The sequence below is a fragment of the Canis aureus genome, chromosome 35 (assembly GCF_053574225.1).
Source record: "Canis aureus isolate CA01 chromosome 35, VMU_Caureus_v.1.0, whole genome shotgun sequence".
Lineage (NCBI taxonomy): Eukaryota > Metazoa > Chordata > Mammalia > Carnivora > Canidae > Canis > Canis aureus.
Window position 1 is genome coordinate 1,068,234 of NC_135645.1, and position 22,181 is coordinate 1,090,414.

Below are 22,181 nucleotides of genomic sequence, written 5' to 3' on the forward strand. Positions count from 1 at the left end.
CAACTGTGCGTGAATCATCTGTACACGTGTCTCCTAACCCGAGTCGTCTGAAGATTTCTCGGGATGTACACCTCGTAGGGGAATTGCTAGTGAGCTACACGGAAAATACGACTCATAATGCCGGGTCAGTCCCCCAGAATGTTCGCCAGCGCACTGCTCTGCTGTCCGTCTTCCCACCAGCAGCGTGTGAGTGCGACCATGTCCCACGTCTCTGCCAATGCTTGGTGTGACCCTCCTTTCTACATTTTGCTAACATAAAAGGCAGATGGTGATATCTCTTTGTTGTTTTAATTTGAATTTTTCATAGTTAATGTAATAAACCTGCTGCTCACGACTCTTCATCTCGGAATCTGCTTCCCAGGAAAATTGGCCTGCACCAACTTATCCACTTTTTGGAGTTCTTACTTTTGTGTGATGTTTATTTACATCCTTTCCCCACTTTTTTATGGCAGTCAGAAATGCATGAGGTCCTTGTATTCTTTGTATCAACCCCTTGTTGGTCTTAAGTGCTACAGATCTCTTTTCCTCTTTTGTCGCCATTTGTTAACATTGTCCAAACGGCCTTGTGTTGATTGGAAACCCTTACGTTTGATGCAATCAAGTTCATGACATTTTTTATTATGGTTTATGTTTTCAAAATTTCATTTTAAAAGAGCTTCCTGGAATCACAAAGATATTTTCCTGCACTTAATTCGACTAACTTTATTTCTACTATTTTTCTTTAACTTTTTAGACTCTGGTCTTTAAACTGCTCAGAGCCCTCTTCGTGTGTCGTATTAAGTAGGGATACAGTTGGGTTTTTTTCTCCAAATAGTAACTCGGTCTCCCAAATGCCATTTACTAAATGTTCTAACCCCCCTCACTGATTTGTGGTGCCACCTTCATTCTGTATTAAGTTCTGACACGTACATGGTATATCTGTGCTCGCTCTTCTGTTCTGTTGGTCTGTTTGTATGTTTTCCTCATGTTGGCTTTATAATATGTCTTCATATCAGAGAGGGTACGAGCCCCTCTTCTCCTCTTTAAAAGTTGACTTGGCTGTGCTTCTGTGTCTGACCTGTCTTTCTCTGTCCTGTACTGCCATAATTTGGAGCATTACTTTAGTTTTAGTGTTTTGGTCGAGCCGGGGGCAGTGCGCCTGCCAGTCAGCGGCCAGAATGATGACTTGTGTCATCAGCAGTGCCCACAGAGGTATAGGGGAAAACCCCAGGAAGAAGTCAAGCCAAGAGATGGTATCGGGCCTGCACTGGACACAAGAAAGTCCTGACAGTTCTCTGCAAAGTGGAATCTAATCTGATCCAAGAAATAGTCAAAGGCATACAGGTCTTAATGAGCCTGGGAACCTAATCAGAGGCAGTAATGAATGATAGGAACAATACAGTCTTGCCAAGGAGAAAACCCTATCTGCGCCCTCAGTTGCTTGGCCCGTGCCTCTGAGGATTACAAGGGCCTGTCAAAAGGTCAGCTCATTGCTACCTTGTCTCTCTGCTGCTTCTGTAGCTCTTCAAATGCACTGTTCCCAAAACCTCCGCTTGCAGGCATGTAGCATTTTTATTTTGTGATAATAAGGAGACTGTGAGCAGGCCATGGTTAGTCATCCACGGTGTGAAGATGACGAGTGCTCCAGCTCTGGGGGTGCTTACGGGTTCAGACACGTCAGGCTATAAAGACAGAAGCTGATGAGGGAGAATGAGGTGACTCATCGTCAAAACCTTGAAAACCAAGTTCAAGGAGAGGGCTAAGGCTTTCCAAATGTAGAATCTGCTCTCTGGTGGTGCGGAGGCCTCATCGGGGCATGGGTTATGCTGTTAACTTCCATTTTCTCTTCACCAAGGCCAGGAGAATCACCTCTGTTGGGTTGAGTCTGAACAGCTGACCTAGCACTGACCCGGTGCTGCTAAACCTGTTCTGATGGTTTGTATCTGCCCCCTCCCCTCAGCCTCATGATGTTCTCATCCTCTGATGCTGTAGGAAGCCCACACTCCTTCCCTTTTTCGGAGCTCTTACTTCTAAGTTCATCCACTTTGAGAACAGACATTTTCAAGTGATTTAAATGAATGCTGTTTCTTCCCCCAAGTGGCTCTACAAAATGCTGGTGTTGGCTTCACATGTTTGCATTAACATGTGTGACACAAGTCTGATTGCTTGGTCCATGGCTGGCTCTGTGTGCGTCCCTGTGCTGCACCCATGCTGAATTCCACACTGGGGCATGGGGAGGCCTACATCATCTGCTCCTTTGGAGAAGGGTCACATCCCGATTGGGGGTTGCCCTGGACAGTGCCCTCATTTGACCTGTGTAGCTCTTCTGAACCCCAGAAGACTGCAATTCAATGGCCTTATTGTTTTGCTTCTCTGCACCTGGGGAATAGAGCAAAGGCTCTACGTCTCCTTAATGTCTCCTTTTCACTAGCTCCTCTTTCTTTTGCTCTGGGTATATGTCAATAGCTCAAGGAAGTCCATTAACCATCCTTCTCTTTCCTTTAAGTCTTCTTTATTTATTTTTATTTTTATTTTTCCCTTTAAGTCTTCTTTAAATACAATGGTCAGTATTCAGGACCTCTACAGGTTGCATCAGAGACTAGCACTGTGTCTTGAACAAATTCAGGCTTGGCTTGGCTGAAAGACTTTCAGTGGCCTTTTGGGATCCTTACTCTGAGGGATGTAGGAGGGCTTTATCCATTGTTAGCCTGCCTGGAGTGACAGAAGGTAGGAAAGGGACTGGGGATGGCTTCCTTTCTCAGAATCAATGAGGGAAGGAAGCAGGCTAGGCTGTATTTTAAGAGACTTAGTATGATTGTCTAGGAAGAGTCGGTTCAGAAGCCCTGGGATCCAGTACACATGTTGGTAAAATATTCACAAAAAGAGATATCTCAATGGGGGGGGGGGACCAAGTGGTTGATTAACCCCGTGGAAAATTAGATAATCCGTTCCCCATCTCTACTCTCCTTCCCCTGATCAGTCCCAGCTTCTCAGGAGGAGAGAAGGATTACAGTCTAGCCTGTGTCGGGCCACTGGATAGGATGCTGGGCTGACAGCCTGCCAGTCAGTCTGCCAGTCAGATGCTGAATCAGATGTAGTAGGAAGACAATGATCCTGTTTAGGGCTTTGAGGATTCTGGAATGTTCCTGTACCTCTAAAGACTCTGCTTGTCCACGTGTCTTATTAAAACCAGAGAATCTGAAGCCCAACTCTAGAGGGCTGTGAGTTCACCAAATACTTAGGCAGAGATGCTTCTTATGAAAAGAGCAATTGCATCCCACAAATTGGCTTTCCCATATTTGGGCTTCTCCCAGGGATATTAAATATAACTTTTCATATGTTGCAGGCTTCATGTAGCAGACCATGTGGCCAACAGACTTCTTGGTATGGGCTCTAAATTTGGCCTAGCAGTCCCTGAGGGCATCTCTGAAGGTTAGGCTGTACTAAACCACTCTGAAAAAAGTTGCGTGTGGGTGAAAACAGGTGGGCAAAGGCAGAGATGGGCCCAAGTAGGGGTGTAGCAGTACTCTCCCTCTGGCCCACCATTTCTGCTTCTGGGGCCATCATTTTCTCCCCTCAGCTTCTAAGGAGCTCAGTTCAGCTCTTGTCACTTGGCTGGACCAAATGCAACCAGGAAGATCTGTTTTTCCAGGAGTGGCACTTGGTAGCCACTCAGCTATGTCTTTTGTGAGGTGTGGATGCTGAGAAGCTAGTGAGGAAAGGTACTTAATGTTCCTTTCTGATTTTTGATTGAGAAAGCAGGGGAAAGAGACCTCAGGACAAGAAATCAATGATGATGCATAGAAGGATTGCAGATAGGAAACTATCCACAGAAAGATGCATAGGCTGGCTAAAAAAGAAAAGAAACGCAAAGATAAAAACAAGCCTCAGTCTCCACTACACATTTGCTAAGCTGGTGTCCACTCTGACTCCAAATTTTCAACCCAGGCCAGTCCACCACATACCCAAGGACAAGTGGCCATAAAAGATCCCTCTAATTCACTTTGTCTCATGTGGAGCATTTGTCTTAGCTTCTTCACAGTTCTGCCTCTTGGCTTCATCTTGCAAATCCTATCCCTTGACTCTTATCCTATATTCCTGATGGTTTCAGTCTCCCCAGTCTGACATAACAAAAGTGACTATAAATGACAAAACTCGGTGAAAGCACAGTTCTGTGTGGGGAAAATGGCACATTTAAATGGAGCTGGAGACCTTACAAATCAGTTGCATCTTTCTGGAGAATAATCTGACAATAACAAGAGCTGAGCCCTAGCCATGATCCATTCATTCCATCTAGGAAAGCACATCTGGAACAAATAAACACGAAGGAATAAAAGGACTATTGGTATGAAAATAGCCATGTTGATGTTATTGATACTAATGAACTAGAAATGATACACACATTCACCCTGAGGCAAAGTATGATGTACCCACATAATGGACACAGTATCACACTCAAAAGTGACTAATATGAGGACCTGTGGCACAAAAAATATGCATATGAAATAATATTAGAGAAAAAACTCACTGAGGAATGTGTTCACACCTATTGCACAACGTGAAAACTTGACAAGCATTAGAAGGGCATGAACATTCTCCCTCTGCCTATGTCTCTGCCTCTCTCTCTCTCTCTCTCTCTCTCTCTGTGTGTGACTATCATAAATAAATAAAAATTAAAAAAAAAAAAAAAAAAGAAGGGCATGAACAGAAACCTAAGCACCTAATAACGTGCAACAGGCTTTTGCCTCTGAAAAAGTTGTATCAGTTCATGAGAAAAAAGTGTCCTGGATAAAATGGAAGGTGGCAGGACAACACCACTTTCTGGTGGTTGTTCCCACGCTGGCATGGTGGGGGTGTGTGGCTCCTTTCCCTTTAAGTTTTGTTTTTGTCCTAGATGTCCTCAGCTCAAGGAGAGGACAGGAGCCTTTGTAAGATCTCTCACCTCAGTGGCACTGCCCTCCACCCTTGGCTTCTGCGACCCAACAGTTTGTTCTGTAGAGAATCTTTGGCTTCCTTTTCCTTCTCCTGAGTCAGTTTTTAAAAATCAAGCTAAGCCAAAGGCGTGTTGGAAAACACCTGAGGATGTTAGTCGGCAGCAGCAGGTGGTGGAGATGGTACCGAACCGGAAGTCAGAGGGCCACGGTTCTAGCCCGAGCTTTGCCGCCAACCTGCTGGGTAGCTGTGGTCAAGTCATTCTAGATGTGAGCAAGTCGGGGCCATGGTTTCTTCACCTGTAAAATGGAAATGTTGGGCCAGGTGACTTCTAAAGTGTTTGAATTTCTAACATTTCTATGGCTCTCTCTTCATTGACCCAGGACTACGGAAAGAGTCCTGAAGTGGAATTCACATCATGCCGAGGCTGAGAAACAACTGTGCCACCCAAAGCCAGCTGCCTAGAAATGCTGGTGGCCGGGGTACCTCTCACTGTAGGTGCGACGGCTCATCAAGGACTAAAAGAAAAGAAAAAAAACACATTTTGCATGTTTTGGTCCTTTATCAATTCATAACAATTAATAATTCAATGTTTCTTAAAAGGGGGAAGTGCCTGAAGTTTCCAGCAAAAAGCAGGTCTCCTGGAAAAGAAGACCAGAAGAGGCCTGTTTGACCTTGAGTTCCCAGACGGAGACGCTGACCCGCTCTGAAACAGCTTATGGGGGGGCCAATTGTCAGTTTGGTGTCAAACTCTTGCTCTCAGTGTGTCTGCCCAGGGAACCAAGCAAGCGACACAGGGGTGGAGCCCAGAAGCTTCAGCCAACCGGAGAACGAGCATTAAAGGCAGGTCAGAATTCTTCCAGACACACGGCGATCAAGAAGAACAAGATGGGTAAGAGGAGGTTAGAAACTAAGGAAAAGTGACTGGCTCTGGTGCCCAGGGAAGGCCCTTACAGCTGCTGCAGTCCCTAAAGCTAATGAGCACATCTGTCTTTGTGCAGGGAAAAGTGGATGATGCAGGGCAGACAAAGGGATGGGAAGAGGGGAAAGCTTTTGTCTGCTTTTGACAGAGATGATGAATGGCCTCTTGGCTGCTTTAGCGGCTGGGCTACAATAAAAGTAGGTAAAGCTCTTCTCGCTAAGGCGAGGGGTGTGGGGGCCCAGAAGTGTCCTGCCTACAGCAAAGATCCTATGGGAACAATGAATAGGGCATATTTTACAGCATGGAGCTGTATGAGTTAGTTTTCACTAAGTAACAAATCATCCCCCAAAGTGGCTTGAAACAACAACCATTTATTTAGGTCATAGTTCTGTGGGCTGGCTGGACAGTTCTTGTCTGGGCCAGCTTGGCCGAGCTCTGCTAGGTTCTCGGGCATCTGTGGTCAGCTGGTGAGTCGGCTGGCATTTGAATGATTGAGGATGGCCTCACTCACATGTCTGGCAGCTAACAACCTGTTAGTAAGAGTTATGGAGCAACCGGGCCCCACGCCTCTCATCAGCCAAGAGGCTACCGTGGATTTGTTTATGTGGCAGCAGATTTCCAAGAGCAGCAAGAGAGGAAGCTGCAAAACCCCTTGAGGCCTACACTTGAAATCTGTACATTGTCATTTCCAAAGTATTCTGTTGATCAAAGCAAGACACAAGGCCAACCAGAGTGACCAACTGTCCCAGTTTGCCTGAGACTGAGGGGTTTCCCAGGATACAGGACTTTTGGTACAAAAACTTAGAAAGTTCTGGACAAATTGTGTCACACTAATGGTCAGCCCAGATTCAAAGAACGGGGAACCGCACCAGACATTTCTCCAAAGAAAATATACAAACAGCTAGTGAACACATGAAAAGATATGCACCCGTCATTATAAAAATGCAAATCAAGCCACAGTAAGAAACCACTTCATACCCATTAGGGTAGCTATTATCCAAAAAACACAGAAAAAGAAGTGCTGCAAAGGATGTGGAAAAATCAGAACTTTGGTGCATAGCTGGTGGGAATGTAGAATGGGGCAGCCACTGTGGAAAATAGTGTGGTGAGTGTTCAAAAAATTAAATATAAAATTACTCTATGATCCAGCAATTCCAGTTGTGGGTATATACTCAAAAGAATTGAGCGCAGGGGCCCAAATAGATATTTGTATGTCTATGTTCATGGCAACATTACTCACAATAGCCAACAGATGAAAGTAGCCCAGGCGTCTAGTGGATGACCCAGGTATGAATGAATAAACAAGATGTGGTATAAATAAATACATGTGCACACTTGGACATCATCCAGCCTTCAAAAGGAAAGAATTTCTGACCACATGCTACAACTTGGTTGAAACTTGAAGACATTCTGCTCGATGAAATAAGCCAGGCGCAGCCTGACATACACTGCATGATTCCACTTACACGCAGCACTTGGAGGAATCAAATGCTCGGAGCCGGAAAGTAGAGTGGTGGTTGTCAGGGGGCTAGGGGAGGAGTTAGTATTTAATGAGTATAGTGTTTCTGTTGGGGAAGATGAGAAAGTTCTGGAGATGGATGGTGGTAATCGTCGTACAATGTAAGTTTATGTCACGCCACAGCACTGTGCATTTCAAAATGGCTAAAATAGTGAATTTTATGTTTTGTGTATCTTATCACAAGAAAAGAAAAGGAGCAGAGAAATGGGCTCCGCCAGAAACGAGAGGAACTGCAAAGTCTTGTGGCCATTTTTTACCACCTGCCATCGGGGTGAGAAGGAATATAATGAAATAAGGCTGAGCTACTGCAGTAGATCATCGTTTAAAAGCTTTTAAATTAAGGTCTTCTACTGTATTTCCCGGTCAACTGCCCCACTCAAGTCCATGGGGAGAAGTTCTTTTTGGGTGTCACAGAAAGTACGGTGCAGACCAATTCTATCTTCTCAGCTCAGTGATTAAGGTTTAGCTCGCTCTGGGCTTGTTGCTTAACACTTACAGGTCAATGGTGGGTGGGCATGGCTTGCCGCAGGAGGCTGAAGTGCGGGGGGATTAGGTAGGGCTGATGCCATAACCCTCTCCTTTCCTTTTTTTTTTTTTTTTTCAAGGAGGAAAACTTCTTGGAAAAACCCCAATCGAGAAGCATCTGGTGAATTAATTTATTGATCCAATTGCCTTTTCCAGCTGGGAAGGTTTCAACAATTGGTAAAAGCCAGTAACAAGCCGACTTCACTCTGTGATGTCCAGGACTCGCTGTGGTCCCCTGGGAATCCCAAGATGTGAACCTACACACCTTGATTAGGGACCTACTATGGACGAGTTACCGGAGGCTTTTCAAGAGGGGACAGGTACAGTGCCTGCCCTTGGGGAGCTCACGTCCGGTTGCAGGGGGATCGGGGAGGACCCAACTCAAGACAAGCGGACGAGATAAGGGCTCGGGAGGCACCAAGCCCTGGGTGTCGGAAACACAAGTGGTGAGGGAACCAGCAAACAATCTGGAAAGGCCGGCTCCGCCGCCACCACCCTTTCCTCACCGCTTGCAGCGCCAGAGAAAGGATCCGGGGCTCCCTGGGAGGACGACCCAAGGCGCTGGGAGGTGGCGCCAGGGGCTGAAGTCAGCCGGCGGGAGGCCAGACGCAGAAGGGCCGTCAGGCGTTCAGGACACTGGCCCGAGTTGGGAGGACACCCAGGTCCCTGCCGTTTGTTTAAACAAAATAGAAGCGTGTTTCTCAAAAGAGCCCTGAGCTGATAAGCCGGTCCCGCTCGAGTCACCGGGGCTCAGGCCCCGTTCGCGCCCCCTCCTGCCGGTCGCCCCGCCGCCGTCCCACCTGGCCCCCGCGCCCCCCGTGCAGCTGGCAGGGGAAGGCGCCCCGGCCCGAGCCTCCTTCCGCCTCGCGGGGCAGGGGTCGCCCTTGCCGTCCCCACTGTCACGGCCGGCCTGAGCTCGGGGACACGGCCACGTGAGCCGCGGAGGACACCGGGCTAGCCGCCGCCTTACGGGGCCAACCGAGCCGTCGGCCGAGGAGGGGCCAGGTGGGCAGAGGGGGACACAGCACTCTGCCACAGAGTGACCTGAGTGACCCCCCAGGAAGGGCTGGACCCCACCATTTCCCCGAGCACGTTCGGGGCCGAGTTGCTGCCCGGGCAGCCCCGCCTCTCCTGTGTAGTGGGGGAGCTGGCTCTGCCCCCTCATGCCCCCGGGCCCTGGGGCAGGTGCTTGGCATCAGCCGTAACCTGCGGCTCCAGGGGGCAGCGGGCGGCTCCACGGCCACGGGAACGAGGAGGGCGCCAGGCTGGCATCGCTGCACCCGCGGCAGAGCCGACGGGCAGGAGCCCAGAAGGTTCTGCAAGGCCGTTCGCAGGAAACGCTCGTTACAAAGAGAAAGCCACCTGCTGTGCCGCACCGAGGAGCCGGACGTCCCGGGCACGGCTACAGGCTGCGGGGCCCCCCGGACCGCTCGCGCCAGCACCCCTCCGTCTCCGACCTCGCTGCACACCCAGCTCCCCTTCAGGTCTTCAGCCGAGGAAGGGTTAGGACGGCAGCAGGTAGGGACAGGTGTGGGGGCCTCCCTCCGAGTGGAAACCAAAACCAAACAGTCACGGCAAGGCCGGCTGGGGAGCTGGGCTGCAGCGGTCACCCGAGCAGATGGAAGGGCCCTCCTGGACTCTGCCTCTAACCGGAGCCGTGGGGTCAGCCCAGCTCATGTGGTCCGGAAGAGCCATGGGGCCGCGGGGGACCCAGGACCAAGGGGATGGTTGATCCTGTTTCAGATCAGAGCGATCATCAGAGGTACATTCAAGAGGAAGGCTCCAGAATGGTAGGAGAACCCAACACTAGGGAGATGACTTAACTGAGACCCTGTAGCCCGGTGGACCCCCGGAGGGCCCACGCATTATAGATGCTTAGCATGTGTTGAATGAATGCCTGACTGAAGAAATGAATGAATAGATTTCAGCCACGGCCACAGGAACGAGAAGGGGCGCCAGGCTGCTTTCCTTCCTGCTTTCCCTTGCTTTTCTTCCCCCATAGAGCATGCGAGAGCATGAAACCAATGGCATTGGTGTAATTTGGGCGATTGCCTAAACCCCGTGTGGTTTTTCAGTGTTATAGGTTGAGCATGTGATGCTGATTAAGTCTGAGGTCACAGGTGCCCCACAAACCCCCCCAGATACCAATTTTTTTCTCCTCTGCGGCTACAGGCTCTACACCGCATCCAAGGCGCACCACTGTTCAAAGGGACGACAACTGGCCAACTTTTCCTTAAACATTTTGATAAGCAAGCCTGCAGAGCAAGTCTCTCTGTACTTGGTTACCTCTGCCCTGGCTCACCTGCCTCACCTCTGGGTTTGTGGGGTGAGAAAGGAATGTGCTTCCTAGAAGCAAAGAATGGCGGAGCTTGGGGGTGTGGGGGAGGGAAGGCTTTGATATTTAGAAACCATCTGGCCCTACTGTCCTCATTTTAACACCAGGAAATAGAGGTCAGGAGGGGGCGTGTCCTGCCCAGGGTCGTGTTGTGAGCCACTGAGTGGGAGGAGTGGAACTCCAGCCCCTCGGCTCCTCTTCCACGTCCTCTCCAAGGCATCCAGCTGTCTCCTCCCCCAGCGAAGCCAGCCCCTCTCCAGCCTCCTGCCCGTGGCCACGTGCCAAGGGTTTCTAATGCTTATGACAACACGGCAGAGGAATTAGGCGTACTTGGTTTTCCTTATGTACAGAAGCGTAAAAAAGATCAAAGCATTTACAGTGTGATGATGTTCCCAAATGCAAGTTCAAATTGCTGAGTTAAACATCCAGCAATTTTTTTAGAGGGCTTTCTGGAGTAATTACTCAAGATGGAATTAAACCGTATTTGCATTTGGCTCCTTCCCATCCCCTCCCACTGCCTGGAAAGGGGAAGAGGGCGAACCAGCAAAGAAAAGCTCGGGAGCCTATTGCTAATTACACATTTTTACCTGCCTGATGTTCTTTTGCTTTACACGTTAATTAAATCAAGACCAGGTGTCTCGCAGATGGGCTAGCTGCTGGCTATCGCAGGAGATTAATAGACCCCAGCGAACGGGTAGGGGGAGAAGCTCTCGAGTTTTATGGGTCATTGATGCTGCTTCTCTCAGCAGAAACCAAGAGGGGGGAGAGAAAGAACTTGAGCTGAAGTGGCCTAGTTCGTTAGAGACGCCAGTGGCTGTGCACGTGCTCACCGGCCCCGGCGTCCCGGAGCCCCGAGAAGAGGCAGGTGCCCTGGGCCCCCGGATCTGCTGAAGCCATCAGGTCGGAAGGAAGTCAGACCTCAGGTTCTTGTTTTTTTTTTTTTTTTTTTTTAAGGTTTTATTTATTTATTCATGAAAGACAGAGAGAGAGAGAGAGAGAGAGAGAGGCAGAGACACAGGCAGAGGGTGAAGCAGGCTCCTTGCAGGGAGCCCGATGTGGGACTCGATCCCGGGGACTCCAGGGTCATGCCCCGAGCCGAAGGCAGGCACTAAACCGCTGAGCCACCCAGGGATTCCCTAGGACCTCAGTTTCTGAAGGAAGTGGGTTCAGGATCTGGGGGTTTGTAAGGGGAGGGGAGGCGGCCCCCGGGGCTCTGGGCGGAGGGCTGGGGTTGTTGCCACGTGGTCAGCAGCCCAGGCCCCCCGGCCTCCTCTCGGGACCCTATTGAAGCTCCCACTGCTGTCGCGGCTCAGAAGGAGGCGATGCCAGGACCAGGCCAACACAGCGCCGCAAAACCCAGCCATGCCCCCGTGCCCAGGGCTTTTGTCCCCCCCCCCCCACCTTAGGACTTTGGGCTACAACACGCAATGACGCCTGTCGCAGCTGTGGCGGGCTCAAGGCGCTGATTCCACGGGCGAGGCCAGGTGGGGTTGCCTTCTGGAGGCCCCGGATCCGCGCTGAGGCCAGGAGCGGGGGAGGCTGGGCAGAGGGAACAAAGGCCACTTATATTCACAAGGGACGCATCTGGCCTAGCGTGGAGCCCCGCACTGGGCCGGTCCCTGGAGCCCTGAGCTCACATTCGCAGACTAATCGGTTCCACATGCCCCTAAAAAATCTGCCTGCTTGGTGCTGACTTCTGATTCTCTGCTGCGGAGACTGATTTCTGGGTGAGGCCAAGGATGAGCGCCCAAGAGGGGCCCCTGAGTCCCGCCCACACTCTGTCTCGGTGTCACACAACAGGAACACACGCTGGTTTGTAGGACTTGAGTCCCTCTCTCCAGGGCCCTGGATCCAGTCCCCCCCAGTGAGTTGCCTGCTCTGGCCTGGCGTCGGGGACGGGGGTGGGGGCGGCTGGTGGAAATGACTAAGCTGTGTCTTGCAGCCGGTAGTCGTGTCGGGTCATTCTTGTTCCGAAAACCAGCAAAGCACTTAAGGTCACGATTTGGTCTGTTCATTCTTCGGTTTTCTGCCCGTGTCTTCCCAGGACAGGTCCCCTGGCCCCATGACACTTTTGTCCACAAGGGACAAGTGGGCTGAGTTACGTCTTCGAGTCAGGTCAGGGACGGAGCCCGCGGGGCCGGAGGGGGAGCAGAGCGAGGTGGGGGGCAACGGCACCCGGGGCCATCGGAGGAGGAGGAGGCGCCCACCCTGCACTTGCACACCCCTCCCTGGGCTCCGCGTCCTGCGCGCTCACTGGGCTCACCGCGTCGGGCACCCGTGTGGAGGGTAGTTCCAACCCCGAAGGAAGTGGTTTACTTCCCTGGTTCACAAGCCCAGGATGCTTTTTATTTTTTTATTTTTTTTATTTTTTATTTTTATAGGATGCTTTTTAAAAAAGATGCCAGGGCCACAGTTTCGCCCGGACCAATTAGCTTAGAACCTTTGGGGGTGGGGCCTGGGTTCCCGCATCCCAGGCGACTCGATTGTACGACGATGTGGCTGAGGGAGGCTGCTCCCAGGGTTTGCACGGGGCTGCAGGGCCAGACGGACGGCCAGACGGACGCACGCCCCGCTGGTGTGTGCTGCAGTCGGCCGCGGCTGGGGGCCTCCGTGCCTACTCGGCCCCTCCAGGGTCCTCTCTGCCCCGTGAGCCTCGCAGGCCGACCGCAGCCGCACTGCCACCTCCCCAGCCACACTCTCAGCCTCGCCGCCTCTGGGAGCCGCTCCTGGGACGCGGCCACAGGCAACCCCGTGGTGGCGGGGACCATGGAGGGGGTCCCTGCAGACTCTGGAAAGAAGACCAAGTGTCTTCGTCAGCTGAGCGGTCACGTCTGCCCAGGCTGCGACCTGGCCTCTCTGGCCCCCTCCCCTCACCGGCCGTGGAAACCAGGGGGGGCTCCTCCTCCTGTCCCACCTTGTGGGGACCGCTCATTAACAACGTTCCAAAGTTGGGGCCCCCAGGCCTTGAGAAATCCCTATCTACTCAGTGCCTGACCCTCAAGCCTGTCATCATTTGGGGGACTCCCAAAAGTCTAACATGACAGTGACAGCTCAGGAATGGCAGAGATGAGGCCCCCCCCAAATGCACAGGGAGCCCCAGAGCAACAGGCAGTATAGGACGGAGACACCCTCCCGACAATATCTCGAATGACGTTGTCTCCACCCACACACTTTGTGCCAAGGGTCACGTCCGTGCGGCGCCTCGGGCGGCATAAGCTGCTGCTCCAGCCCTGCTGGCTCCCTGGGCATCTGGGGGGCAGCTGGAAGGGCCTCGGGGGGCAGCTAGAGGGGCTGCCCTACTCCCGCCTCCCACGGGCGCCCCGAGATGAGGAGTGAGTTAAGGGAGGCCTGAGGCCCTGAGGGCAGGGGGTGGGGGCGTCCGGCCAGGACGACAGGGCGCGGGCTCTAAGGGGGTCCTGAGTTTCCGTGAATGTACTTACTAATTAGCCTCCCGAAAGCTCTCAGCACATCTGGTACGTTTTGAGAAAGTTGAAGTCTTTGTCTCAGCTATGAAAACGGAAAAGTGCATGACCCGTGTCTTCTTAGAGCTGGGTGAGCTGTCTGGGCGACGTCATGGGTGCCTGGCTCCCCCCTGCACCCCCACCCCCGCGTTCTGTTGCTGGCGATCCCTTCTGCTAACCCTCCTGTCAGAGGCTGGCCCAGGCCCACCCCAGTCTCTCCAGAGGGCCCGGCTCGCCTTTCACTGTTGTCTCCTACCCTGCCCAGCTCCGCCCGCCCCCTCCCCCCCCCGCTGCCAACCACAGCCTGGCAGGGCTTTGTGCCAGCCCACAGGCCCCGTGTCTATAGCTGCACAAATACCACTAAACCCCTTGGGCTTCTAGGAGCTGGGCCTGCACTCCGCAGGAGATTAAGGGGCCTCCGTGATTCAGCAGCCCGGCTGGGCTGGAAGCCCAAGACTCTTGGCTGGGCCTCTATCAGCTGAGAGCTTCCCATCCCCTCCTCGCACCCTCCCCCCCGTGGACCCCTTCTCCTCTTTCCCCCAGAACTTGGGTGGGCCTCTGCCCCTACACACAGCTGCCAGAGTCCCAGTGTGTCTCCCTCCCCACCCCACCCCAGCTCTGGAGCTGTCTTGCCCAAAGCTCTTGATGGTTGGCCACAACTGTAAGGCAGAGAAGCCCAGGCATTCTGGAAGAATGGGGGTGTGGGGTGTGTGCGTACCTCCTCTCCTTGGCTGTGACTCTTTGGCTTCCAGGAGGGAGAGCAGAGTAGCTGCCAAGACTCACCCACAGGCCTTCGGTGCCTACACTGTGAATCACAGCTACTGTACGGTGTCCTGAGTCACCAGGAATCTGGGGAGACAATATAGGCCTATTTTTAAAAGATTTGCTTGTATACCCAAGGCTCTTACAAAATACTTGATGATTATTGCCAAAAATAAGTATTGGCCTATGGACTCCAGGGCTGCAGCAGGCAGCTCTTCTTTTTTTTTTTTTTTTTTTTTAAATTTTTATTTATTTATGATAGTCACACACAGAGAGAGAGAGAGAGAGGCAGAGACACAGGCAGAGGGAGAAGCAGGCTCCATGCCGGGAGCCCGATGTGGGATTCGATCCCGGGTCTCCAGGATCACGCCCTGGGCCAAAGGCAGGCGCCAAACCGCTGCGCCACCCAGGGATCCCCAGGCAGCTCTTCTAATGAGGGGCCTGGACACCACGTGTACAGCCCAACCCTTGCCACGGTGGAAGGGGGTCTGGATTTCAGGAGTAGGGTGTCCCTGGCCGCACCGGGGGTGGGGGGATTGGGGGGTATCAGGGACCTGGCCTTTGCTTGTTGAGGGGAGGAAGGGGAACTACTGGAGAAGCCCTCAGCACCACCTTCAAAGAACAGAGACAGCATCTCTGTGGCAACTATTCTCTGAGTCACCTATTGCCATTGCCATTCAAGGAAGAGAGGAATCTGGTACCTAAGAGTAACTGGTTCAAATTTCCAGCTTCTTGGCAAACCAAGAATTTTTAGGGGTCAATTAACAGAAGTCCCCAAAGCCCTCCTTCTTCTGGTGGGGCACGTCCTCCTCCTGGGTCTTCTAGCCCATCAGTGAGCCCTCAGTGGGCTATGGATCATAGTCCTCAGAGCCACCACGCTCCTAGAGATCACCTCATCCAACCCCTTGTGTACTGTTGGGCAAACTGGGACTCAGAGCGGGGACAGGGCTTGTCCAGGTTGCAGAGCTAAAATACCAGGTGCTCAGCCCTGTAGCGAACACCGTGGGGAGGGAGTTGGGTACGACACAGCCTCTGCACTCAGGGAACCCCAGATTAGCAGGGGAAGCAGCCATCGGCTAATCTAGTAATGATATGGATTTGCATGGGAGAGAAAAACGCCGGCTCACTCCTGCACGAGGAATCAGGACAGGCTTCATGGGGAAGAGTGTTACAGTTCACCTTCAAAAGAGGTTAGATGGGGATCCCTGGGTGGTGCAGCGGTTTAGCGCCTGCCTTTGGCCCAGGGCGCGATCCTGGAGACCCGGGATCGAATCCCACGTCGGGCTCCCGGCATGGAGCCTGCTTCTCCCTCTGCCTGTGTCTCTGCCTCTCTCTCTCTCTCTCTGTGTGTGACTATCATAAATAAATAAAAAAAAATTTAAAAAAAAGGTTAGATGGACACACAGGGATAGGAGGAGGGGGGCGGGGTGTACAGATGAAAGAAAGGCCTTGCGGTGCCCAAGCAATATAGGACATTTCGGTTGTCGCACAGGATGATGAAGCTGAATACTGGGCGGTGGGGAAGGGTGTGGGCTGAGGGGCTGGGCTGGTCAGAGGATGGAAGGTCTGGGATGCCCAGGGTGGGAAATTTAAACTTTATCATCATTACAATTGTCTAAAAGCACCGGGTGGCAATGTGCCAGGCGTTTTACCGAGCAATATTAATCATGTAGGAGTCGGCACTTTTCTAGGAGCTTAGAATTCAAGACAAAGAATGGAATTATGGACAGACAGTAAAGGCGTGTATTAAACATATGCATAAATCAAACACTATTTAATGCGTAAGTATTTAAGTGCAAGTCGAGGAGTAAGCGCATTTAATGAGCTAGTGAGGGAAGAAGTCATCTGGGGATTTGTTCCTGGAAGGTCTCTCTCTCTGTCTCTCTCTCTGTCCTCAGCCTTCCCTGTGCTCTGTGGCTCTGAGAAAGGCCCAGAAGGGCCAAGACCTCAGTCTTCATATCAGACACTGGCTTAGTGTGGTGTTGTCTTCCAGATGGTGGATTCTGATCCAGAGCTGTCTCTGGAGCCTCCCGCTCAGTCTCATTAATTGATCCAGTTTCCTCCGTGTCGTGCTGAGCCCGCAGCACACGGGCGATGCGCTCGGAGGGGGCAGGGCAGGGGCCAGGGCATAGGACGGCGCGAGCGTGGGGGCTGTGTCCACCTAGAGGAGGGGCTGCCTGCTTCCAACCCACGCGAACGCATCGTGCGGCCTTATGGCTCCGACGGGGACGTGGCCGGACACTTGGTTTAGATAATATTTTCTGTCTTGTCCTCCTCTCCGCCTCCCACCATGGGACGCGGGAAAGATTTCCAGCCTGATGCTCTGGGCCGGGGGCCAGCCAGAGATGACGCTCCTCCTCCCGGCTCCACGCCGGACCCTGGCTCATTTCGTGCTTCATTAGGCTGGAGATCTGAGAAAGGGCGGAAGAAAATCTTTGCTTAAGTAAATCAAAGAACCAGAAGAATCCACACACACGCTGCAGGCACCGACTGAGTCAGGCCCTTTCCACAAGCTGTGAAGCAGCCTCCGAGCGTCCTGGTGCTCAGTGGTAGACACAGCACTCAACACTGCAGTACCTCGCAGTTAGGGCCCCTCAGAGCCCCAGGAGGCACCCCCACCCCCCCCACCCCGCCAGTCCTGCCTGGAGCCCCAGCCCCTCTGGGTCCGAGCAGCTTAAGTGACCGAGCCCACCATCCCCTGGGCAGCCCCTTCTATTACGAGTGCTCTCCGGCTGTGCTGGCGTCTCCTCTTTGTTCGGCTGCAGCCCGACCCCTCTGACTTCCACTATTAGCTCTGGGTCTTGCCCTTGTTGCCATGCAGATCTGTAGGTAAGAAAGAGAAAGAAAAAAAAAAAAAAAAAAAGACACCATCCCCAAAACAAACCATTTCTTCTTATTCCTCATGCACCTGTCCCCGAACCAGAAAGTCAAACCCCATAAGAAGCAGCCCTCAATACTCCGGCCAAACCATTGCCTGTTGCCCACGCAATGTGCCGTTCTTTGCCCTGACCTATTCCCTATTCCCAGCTCCTGACTCTTGGGCTGGTTTCCTGATTACAGGCTGGCAAGACTCATTTGGACCTGACCTCCTTGAACATGTGTCCCTCACTTCCTTCCTCACAGCCTCCCACCCCTTTGTTTCTGCTCCTCCGAGCAGCACATGGTAAATACCTTGCCTGGATCAGCAGCAGGGCTTTCATGAACAGTTGCACAGGTTGTGCATTGCTCTGCTGCACATCAGCCTCTAGATCCTACCTTTATTCCCTCAAGGCTGTGCTGTGGCAGTCAGTACCCCCGCGGAGTTCACTGCATCCCTTCAGAGGAGGCAAGATATAAGCAGAAGCAAACGAGAGCTCCTTCTCTGGAATCTCTTGGTCCTCTAACCACCCACCTACTCTTCTCAGATGGGTTGTGAACTCTCGGAGGCGGAGGGTAGAGTACACGCTTACCTACCTCTGGGTCCTGAACAGCAACTTCCACCACCGGGCCCTGGCCTCAACATTCAAGAGTGTTACTTGAATGGCTGGGACGATGAATGAGTCCGTGAGTGACGGAGGAGTAAGATCTGCCTGCGAGGTGACGGCGGAGCGGTTGAACAGCAGGACAGGAATGTGTGACCTCCCTATGCTTTAGAGGCTCTGGCGGCCAATGCAGGGCACCTGGGTGGCTCGGTCCATTAAGCAGCTGACCGGATTTGGGCTCAGGCCCCGATCTCAGGGGCCTGGGATCGAGCCCCACATTGAGCTCCATGCTCAGCATGGAGTCTGCTTGAGGACCCTCTCCCTCTCCCTGCCCTGTTCCCCACAGACCTCTCTCTCTGTCTCAGATAAATAAACAAATCTTAAAAAACAGAGGCCCATGCACTTTCTGTACCAGTATTAGTAAGATTTCAGCAAAGGGCTGATCTAAGACACACACCTCAGAGAAGTAGCTTTCCCATAGGTCAGCGATGAGCAGCTTCAAGGTCCAATGATACCCTTTGTCCCCCAGGGCCCCCCCTGGGCCCCCCTGGAGCCCCATGCTTGTGCCTTTGGCCTGCGTGCTGGGCTGGGTGGCCCGCACGCACCCAGCGGAAGCCTGGGAGGTCTGATTGCGAAGGGAAGCCTCAAGCTGGACCTTTCTGTGGGGTGCTAGGCCTGTCTAACACGCTGGGGATGACAGGCAAGACCTTCTCTGTCATGTCAGCTTTTTCAAGGCCCGGAGGGCGGGCGCCGGCCACCCCGTCCTGCGAGCCTGCCCGCCTCCCTGTCCTAATCCCCAAGTGGCTTGGGTTTGCCTGGTGGTTTGGTTTAAATCCCAATTGCTACCTCCCAGGGTCCAGGGGGCAGCGCTGGGCTCCAGCAGAGGGAGGGGGTGCCCGGCCGAGCCCCGGGGGGAGGCCCTGCAGGGAGGACAGGGACGGCAGCGGGGCTCAGGGCTCCCCTCTGGGACTGGGGCCCTCAGTGACCTAGTGGCCTGGCTGTTTGGGGGCCCCGCCCAGAGCCCCTGACTCAGGGGGACCTTGGGGGTCCCCCGCTGAAACCGCCGGGTTCCCAGCTGACTGTGGCGGGAAATGTGGGTGGCCCGGGGTGGCCCTTGCTCTGGCCTCTCTGTCCCCTCTGTCCCTGGGGTGCCGGCGGCCCCGGCCCGGCCAGCGTGCGCTACCCTGGGTGAGGACCCCACCTGGGCGCCCGCTGGGGTGACATCCTGGTGGCTGCAGGTGGACACACGCCCCCAGCCCCTGAGCCGCCCGGCCCCCGGGTCCTCCCCGTCCCCCGCCAGGCCCGCACGTGGCCTGGGAGCAGGACTTCTGGTGATGAGGGCCACTGGCTGCCCGCACGTCCCCGTACGTCCCCGCACGTCCCCGCAGAACTGCCACTGCCTGCCCCGCCCAGCCTGGCCTGGCCCTGCAGCCCCCGCACCCCCCGGCTGTCCCACTGTCCCGCTGTCTGCAGCGCGCTCCTGCTGTGGATCCCTCTTCCCACCCCGCCGGCCCTCTGTGCCTTTTCCGTATTTCTGTCCCCCCCTTCCCTCTGTGCGTGTCTCTGTCTCGCTGTCCCTCTTTGAGGTGGGGTCTCCCTGGTTCAGTCTCTCTTCCTGACCAGCCCTCCCTGCCGCTGTCCTCGTCCTGCAGGGACACTGTCCCAACCAGACATCCAGCGGGACCAAAGCCCCGGGGCCCAGGGGATGAGCAAGGTGGCTCATGGCCGGTGCTGTCCTGGCGCCGCAGTGGGGCCGGGGGTGCCCACGTGCAGAGCTGGGCTCCCTCCGGCGACAGCAGCACCCCCCGCCCCAGGAAGGGAGGAAGGGCCTGGCAGTGTCCGGTGCCCCTCAACCTGCCGGGTCCCCCCAGGAGCCTGGTGCTCCCACCCTGTGCCCCTTGCTCTTTCCCGGTGGCAGGAAAGACCCGAGACCAGCGTCTGAACGAGATGCCAGCGGGAGAGCCGCAGGTCGCTGCTTCTCTGAGTGCAAAGGAGCAAAGCTGTGGCTGAAAAATGGATAAAGAATGGAGACGTTGTTTTCTTTTAAGATTTTATTTATTTATTCAGGGAGACCCAGAGAGAGGCAGAGACACAGGCAGAGGGAGAAGCCAGCTCCGTGCAGGCAGCCCGACTCGGGACTCGATCCCGGGACCCGGGGTCACGGCCTGGGCCGAAGGCGGCGCTAACCGCTGAGCCACCGGGCCTCCAAGGCTGGAGACTTTAACGGGTGACACAACGCAGGGCCCCCGCCCGGATCGCTGCGAAGGCCACAGGCGCCGGAGCTTCCGACTTCGCACACTCACACCCCCGGCCGCGGCCTCCCAACCACTAGCATAGAAATCAGAGCAGGAAGTCAGGGTACGGCCGGTCGCTCTTCGTGAGTGACCTTAGTCCTACCAAAAACCCCAGTGCGTAGTCGCCTCTCCATTTTACAGAAGAAGAAACTGAGGCTCAGGGACATTAAGTAACTTGCCCAAAGTCGTAACTAGTGAGTAGAACAGCTGAGATTAGAGCCTAGGACTGTCAGACGCCAAACCGCATGTTGCCCCATTTCTGCACCCAACGAAAATGTTGCATCAAGCGGAGATGGTCCTTTTCCTGAGGACCCTTTCCGCGGGTGGATCAGAACAGAGAAACATCGGGATGCGGTTAAGCATCGGGTCAGGCTGACCTCCCTTCCCTGCCCCAGGCAGCAGGTGGCTTCTGAGCGCGGCCGCGGGCAACGCTGTTCCCAATTAGTCCAGGGAGCAAAGGCCCCCAGGGACGGCTGCGGCGCCTCGAAACATGTTCCCACTTGCTGCGCCTTCATCTTACCAGTGGTCAAAAATGAAAGCCAAAAAAAAGACGTGGAAAGCTGAAGGAAAACATAGGGAAGAAAAATGTACAATTGATAAAATTGTATTATTTTTTCTTTTCCTTGAATTGGGATAAAACTGCTATGATTCTCGTTGTGATAGAACACTTTTTCCACCAGATTTGATCTCGAGTCAAGAGAGGAGAGAAGGGAGAGAGAAGTCACCCCCTCCTCGCCCCCCCACTGACATCCTCCCAAATTTAGCACCTCTTTGGCTCAGCAGTGAGCGGGGGCCTGATGTGCCTTCCATCTCTCAGGCCAGAGAAATCTTCCGAAACAAGAAGATACGAGGGGAAGACAAGACATTTGACCCATCTCCATCTAGAGTCCCCATTACTTCTTCCAGGGGGGACAAGACCTCCACCCACGGCGACTGCTTCTGCAGAGACAAGGGCGACAGGGCAGCTTGAGAGGAAGCCAGGCCGCGTAACATGCCGCACACACTCAGGGATATTTAAACCTGCCCAGGCCCTCGGAGTTAATCTCCCTCTGCAGTGACCTCACAGGGACAAGCTGTGTACATCTGGTGCCAGGATGAGGCTGTGGTTTCACACAAAAAAAGTTTACGAGGTTTAAAAGAACTCACGTCTCTAATCACAGGGCAGTGACCCGGAGAGGACACGCCCAGAATGGATTTGCGCCCAATCGCCAATTTGGCCATCTTCACTGAGACATAAACTTGGTTCTGTTCCATTCCACAAACATTTCCTGAGTTCCTACTGTGTGCCGGCGCGCTGTACTAGGCCCTGAGGAGGCAGATATAAATCAGCCAGGCCCTCTGACCCCAAAGAGCTCATTAACTCTGGGAAAAGAGCTCAAATAAGGAACTTGAAGAGGGAACACCACTGAACATTCAACAAATGTGTTTTGAGGGCCCACTGGGTGTTGAGCATGCAGAACTAGGGATTCCAAAAAAGGGTTTTGGGAGGATGTCTAATGGCCAATTGACTCATTTTTTTTTTTTTTTTAATCAGATAAACCATATTCGGTTCAATTTTTTGGACAAGTCTTATTCAGGAATTTTTAAAAATGATTTTAATGGCTTTTAATTTTGATTTTTAATGTCTTTCTTGCTAGACCGTAAGCTTCATAGAGCTGGGCTACAGATCGGCCTCGAGTGCAGTCTGTCTCCAATGCCGAGATGGTGTCTGGTCTAGGGAGTAGTCAAGAAAATCATGAACCTGGGGAAACTCCAGTCGGGGAATGGACAGGAGATGCAGGAGTGAGGAAGAAAAGTCCTACTTACCAGTTATCCTACGAAACAAGAGTGAATAATAGCAAAGTCTCTCTCTCTCTCTCTCTCTGACACACACACACACTACAGTCACTTAAGGGCATGGGATGATTGTGAAAATGCCGTGGTCACTGAATATGCCATGGTTTTCAAACTTTGAACCATCAAATGGCAGACACTGGCTGAACCTCTCAATG

The 22,181-nt window shown here is 53.3% G+C and overlaps 2 long non-coding RNA genes across 2 annotated transcripts; one reads left to right on the top strand and one right to left on the bottom strand.

Annotated features, from left to right (window-relative positions):
* The first annotated feature begins 7,965 nt into the window (after positions 1 to 7,965).
* Positions 7,966 to 18,286, top strand: LOC144305205 (uncharacterized). The gene is made up of 2 exons (XR_013372269.1): positions 7,966 to 11,135; positions 17,840 to 18,286. It is a non-coding gene; the product is annotated as an uncharacterized LOC144305205 (long non-coding RNA).
* Positions 12,523 to 13,934, bottom strand: LOC144305204 (uncharacterized). The gene is made up of 2 exons (XR_013372268.1): positions 13,653 to 13,934; positions 12,523 to 13,000 (listed from the first exon to the last, which is right to left on the bottom strand). It is a non-coding gene; the product is annotated as an uncharacterized LOC144305204 (long non-coding RNA).
* Positions 18,287 to 22,181: the final 3,895 nt, after the last annotated feature.